The sequence below is a fragment of the Boleophthalmus pectinirostris genome, unplaced genomic scaffold (genome assembly GCF_026225935.1).
Source record: "Boleophthalmus pectinirostris isolate CB_2022bp ecotype Guang Dong unplaced genomic scaffold, ASM2622593v1 HiC_scaffold_4, whole genome shotgun sequence".
Classification (NCBI taxonomy): Eukaryota; Metazoa; Chordata; class Actinopteri; order Gobiiformes; family Gobiidae; genus Boleophthalmus; species Boleophthalmus pectinirostris.
Window position 1 is genome coordinate 39,835,276 of NW_026571353.1, and position 6,000 is coordinate 39,841,275.

Genomic DNA, 6,000 nt, shown 5'->3' on the forward strand with positions numbered 1-6,000 from the left:
TATGACACCAGAGTATATTCACCACAGTGAAAATACTGTGGAACTTTCTTTTGATGTTCTGCAGCATCTTGACCAGGCCAAATTACAGGTCAGATCTGTGGAAGGGGAGCCTTCTAACAGTCAGAGAGCATGTTGTCCAAGGGAATTTTAACAATAAAAACAGCTATAATTGAATAAACACTAAAGATCAGTTAAAGACGAGGGATGTAACAATAACCAAAATATGGTGATATCGTATCGTCCAAGTTCTCACAATAATATCTTGGACCATCACAATATATCGAATTACAAGTCTCTTTGTTTAAATGAAGAGTTATGTTGCAGCAATAGTTAAAAAACACAGAGGAACTACATAGACCATGATCCTTTGCTCCATTTCAGTGCAGACGACAAGAAGAAATAACAGTTCTAACACTTTTGACTCTTTGTTCTTTGGATTAAGTCTTGTCAAAGCATTTTAAGAGGAAAAAAGTTAACAGTTTTGTTTGCCTCTACGAAATATCGCAATAAATCTCATACTGTGAGATGCATATCATGAAAATATCGTACAGAGAGATTTGGATATCGATACAGCCCGATTAAAGACGTGTTGTACTTGAGTCTGTTATATAACTACAATAACACACACGGATCGTTATTAGAGCCCGACCGATATGGATTTTGCTGTGGCCGATATGAAACCGATATAATGGGAGTTGGCGCTGCCGATATAATCACCGATCTATTTAGTGATGTAAAAATTCACTGTAAATTTTGAATTGTTTAAAAAACTTAGGTTTGGCTCCAGTGGATTTTAAATTGGGTTTATTTAGGCGAACATTTATTGTTATTCTGCCTCTTTACATCATATTTACAGACAGTAGGTTGACTTAATGGCATTTTTGCATCACATTCTAGACACTAGTGATGGGTATTCCAGTTCTTTTTAGAGAACCGGCTCTTTTGGCTCAGCTCACTAAAAGCTGCTGGTTCTTTTGGCTCCCAAGTGGCTCTTCAGATTGTTTTGTTGCAAGCAGGTCTAAAGCAGGTCTAAAGCAGGACTGAAAAAGGACTAAACCAGGACTAAACAGATCTAGACCACCACAGGACTAAACCAAAACTGAACCAGGACTGAGTGTCGGGACTCGGTCTCTATCTCGTGCCCAATATTAGTCCTGGTTTATTTATTTTATGCTAAACTACAGCCAAATATGCACTTTTTTTAATTATTATTATTTTTATCCTACGTACACGCAAATTTCTCAAAGTTTCGTTTTCAGCCGCTGCTGCTGTCAAACACAGTGTTGGGGAGTAACAGATTACATGTACCGCCGTTACGTAATCAGAGTACAAATTATGAGTAACTGTATTCAGTTACAGTTACTGTTTCAATGAGTGGTAATTGGATTACAGTTACTTTGCTGAAATAAGTGGATTACAAGGCGGTATTTTCCTGTTTTCACATTTTGTGCTACATCCCATTTATTTATTTTTTTATTTCGGTAATTTCACTCATTGCCTGAAGCCCAAACAGAACGTGACAGTAAGAGCGATGTAAACGTCATGTTAAAGTTGGCGGTGTCAGTCACACAGTGGAAGCAGCAGTGCATTGGTAAAAACGCATTTGTGTCTTGGAAATTCTTCTCCCGATGTGAGATATATATATAAAAAAAACAAATATAAAATCGCCTACAACTTAAATGTGAAACCGGAGCTACTGGCACTGGTGAAAACAACCTGCATAGACTCATAATATCTGCACTACTGTCCTATACACACACACACAAACACACACACACAAACACACACAAACACACACACACACCTTCATCATCGTCATCAACCTGAGAACCCGTGGACCACGTCTCCTTCCGTAGTTACTGCGCGGACACCGACGTCTCGTGCACCGCGTGTGGACTGTGTTTTCTCGCGTAAACCGCACTTCCTCCTGTGCGCCTCTAAACCAGAACTAACACCAGGACTAAACCAGGACTAAAGCAGGACTAAACCAGGACTAAAGCAGGACTGAACCAGGACTAAAGCAGGACTGAACCAGGTTTAAACTAGGACTAAACCACGACTAAACCAGAACTAAAGACCTGGTCTAGACCAGGTCTAAAAATCAGGACTAAACCAGGACTAAACCAGGTCTAAACAACATGACACCTAACAGTAGGTTGACATAATTTAAGGTGATCTCATATAAAAAATAATTTCTCTATCAATAATATTTTTTAATATGGTGAAGGAAAGTCTGATCTTGTTTCTGTCTTTTAACAGACAAAACCTCTTATGTTAAGATCTCGTGGTCTTTGTTTCTACAGTAAACAGTTGTTTATTCATGGAGACTTGGGCTCAGACAATTTGAAGACAACAAACAAGAATTTTCAGGATGTGGTTGTTACATTCATGTCGTTTAAAAAAACATGACAATATCAAGTAATCCAAAGTAATCAGATTACGTTACTCACTTTAAGTAATTTAATGGATTACGTTACAAATTACATTTTGGGGTGTGTAATCTGTAATCTGTAGGGGATTACATTTTAAAAGTAAACTTCCCAACACTGGTCAAACTCCCACGAGTCTGCACGCGGCGTGAAGAGAAAAAAAGTGAGAGAAAGAGAAAACACGGCTCCTAATAAGGATCAGGCTCCCATTGTTCGCTTCAAAGAGCCGGATCTAAGAACCATTTCGTTCGTGATCGACCCTTAACTAGTAAAGAAACTAGCGCTGTTAGCCTTTATCCGTAAATACGTGTGCGCATATAATTAATTATATGCGGAAATGTCATAATTCACACGTCTGTTCACAGCTCATTTACATATCAGTGCAGGTCCAGTAACAAATATACGACCAATATAATCACTTTAGAACAGACCAATAGAAAACAGTCTGTTTATGTGCGGGAGCTACAGCAGCTAACCCATAACAAATGACCAAAACTAGCTTCAGAGTCGACGTATTTCAACACTCAGACTCACACAGGCTCCTCCCACATCACAAGTCTGAACTAATAAATGTCCTTTTAATCCAGACTCAAACCGATTGTCCGTAAAAAGAAAATAATCTCAATGTTTGGATCTGAGTCTGCAGGTGTAAACAAACACACGTGACTCTGTGGTGTGTTTAGGGACAGTACGAACACACACACACACACACACACAGACACAGACACACACACAGACAAATGTCTCCGTAGATAAATACTGATGTGGAGCCACATATTTGGACATTTATCTGTCTGTAAATTGGATTAAATGAGCAGAATGTAGAGAGTCTAAGATTTATAACGACGTATAACATGCCCACGTGAAATATCGGCCCCTATCAGTAAGCATATCGGCCAATATGCCTCCAGGTGCCCATATCAGCCGATAATATTGACCAACCGATATATCGGTCGGGCTCTGAACGTTATGTTATAATCTGTATATTTTAAAAGGCAAGATTGATCTAAAACGACTTCATTAAAGAAACAAATCCACTGACTTCTACATTAGAAACCTGTGGTGCCCAGTGGGAGCTGATGCCGTGTCCTGGGGGTCAAATGTGACCCTCAGATAATGCTCTTATTATACTGCGACTTTGAGTTAATGCTGTAAAATCACAACCTTTTAGTGTTGGTGTTTTGTTCAATATAAAGACTCTAAAGTGATAAATCCTCCCTTCAGAATGATCCAGTGCTCTGAGGCAAAGGGAGTCTGATGTTTTGTTACCATGAGTCTAAACACGGCCCAGTCTGTGCTCCTCACTGAAAAACACGTCAGGATCTACGAGAGCGACCGTGAAATCATCTTTATAAGTACATTTATTAGTAAAGTCAATAAAAGGATGATTTAAAGTTCACTAGAGTCCATTTGTGTAACGTAGGACCTTTAAAAAGTAAAGATCTAAACCAGGATTCTAGTCACAAGAACCAGCAGCTCAAACAAACACAACTACACTTACACTTTTACTTTTACTTTTACACACACCTGTTTAAACCACCACAAGAGGAGGCAAGGAGACGAGGAGAGGAGGCAAGGAGACGAGGAGAGGAGACGAGGTGAGGAGGCAAAGACACGAGGAGAGGAGAGGAGGAGAGGAGGCAAAGAGACAAGGAGAGGAGGTGAGGAGAGGAGGAGAGGAGGCAAATAGACGAGGAGAGGAGGTGAGGAGAGGAGGCAAAGAGACAAGGAGAGGAGGTGAGGAGAGGAGGAGAGGAGGCAAATAGACAAGGAGAGGAGGTGAGGAGAGGAGGCAAATAGACAAGGAGAGGAGGTGAGGAGGAGAGGAGGCAAAGAGACGAGGAGAGGAGGTGAGGAGAGGAGGAGAGGAGGCAAATAGACGAGGAGAGGAGGTGAGGAGAGGAGGAGAGGAGGCAAATAGACGAGGAGAGGAGGTGAGGAGAGGAGGCAAAGAGACAAGGAGAGGAGGTGAGGAGAGGAGGAGAGGAGGCAAATAGACAAGGAGAGGAGGTGAGGAGAGGAGGCAAATAGACAAGGAGAGGAGGTGAGGAGGAGAGGAGGCAAAAGAGACGAGGAGAGGAGGTGAGGAGAGGAGGAGAGGAGGCAAATAGACGAGGAGAGGAGGTGAGGAGAGGAGGAGAGGAGGCAAAGAGACAAAGGGGAGAGGAGGTGAGGAGAGGAGGCAAATAGACGAGGAGAGGAGGTGAGGAGGCAAAGAGACAAGGAGATGAGGACAGGAGACAAAGAGACAAGGAGATGAGGAGAGGAGGCAAATAGACGAGGAGACAAGGAGAGGAGGTGAGGAGGCAAAGAGACGAGGTGATGAGACGAGGAGAGGAGGCAAATAGACGAGGAGAGGAGGAGAGGAGAGGAGGCAAAGAGACAAGGAGACGAGGAGAGGAGGTGAGGAGGAGACAAAGAGATGAGGAGACAAGGAGAGAAGGTGAGGAGAGGAGACAAGGAGCCAAAGAGAGCTCACAAGAGTCAGTTTTGTGTAACGTAGAACCTTTAAGAAGCAAAGATCCAAACATCCCAAACAAACACAACCACACTTTTACTTTTACTTTCACTTTCACTTTTACTTTTACTTTTACTTTTGCACACACCTGTTTAAAACGCACAAATGTGGCGTCGCTTTTTTTCCCCTCTTCTTTCGCTCTAAACTCTAATAATAACCGTGAACGCGCGGCTTAATCAGGCAGATAAACCGAGCGAAAAACAAAGCTCCGCGTCCCGGCTCCGCGTCCCTCGCCGGGATCGGCCTCTCGCTGCGTCCCGGAACAATTCATTAGCCGCCGCTTTTTTTTTTTTTTTCCCCCCGTCAGCGTCAGCGCCTTTAAAAACTCGGCGTCGGTGAAGTAATTAATTTAGCGCACCTCATCAAATCCCCACCGAGCGGCGAACGGCGGCGCCATCGCAATTATCAACCAATCAGAACTTAATCAGGTTTTAATTGGATGTTAATTCGCTCGGTGCGGATGGGTGCAGCCTCACATCGCCGGAAAACACCACGGAACGTTCACGCGCTTCGACGGGAGGAAATTGTGTTTGGGGAAGCGGCGGATTCGGGCGGAACAGAGCGATTCGGTGATTCGGTGATTCGTCGTAGTAAATATTTGTGATAAAAGAGCGAGATTAAAGGCAGTGAGATGAGGAGTTATTTCAAGGTAGATTTAAGGAAAACTTTATTGGGGAATTGTTTGTTTTGATTAGCGGAAAAAAAAAAAAAAAAATGTATGAAAAAACAGATAATGATTCGTTTTTTTACAGTTTTCGATTTTGTGTTTAAATTAAAAATGGGAAAAAATGGATAAGAGACTGAACCAGGACTAAACCAGGACTAAACCAGGTCTAAAACAGGACTAAACCAGGTCTAAAACAGGACTAAACCAGGTCTAAAACAGGACTAAAACAGGACTAAACCAGGTCTAAAACAGGACTAAACCAGGTCTAAAACAAGGACTAAACCAGGTCTAAAACAGGACTAAAACAGGACTAAACCAGGTCTAAAACAGGACTAAACCAGGACTAAAACAGGTCTAAAACAGGTCTAAAAACAAGGTCTAAAACA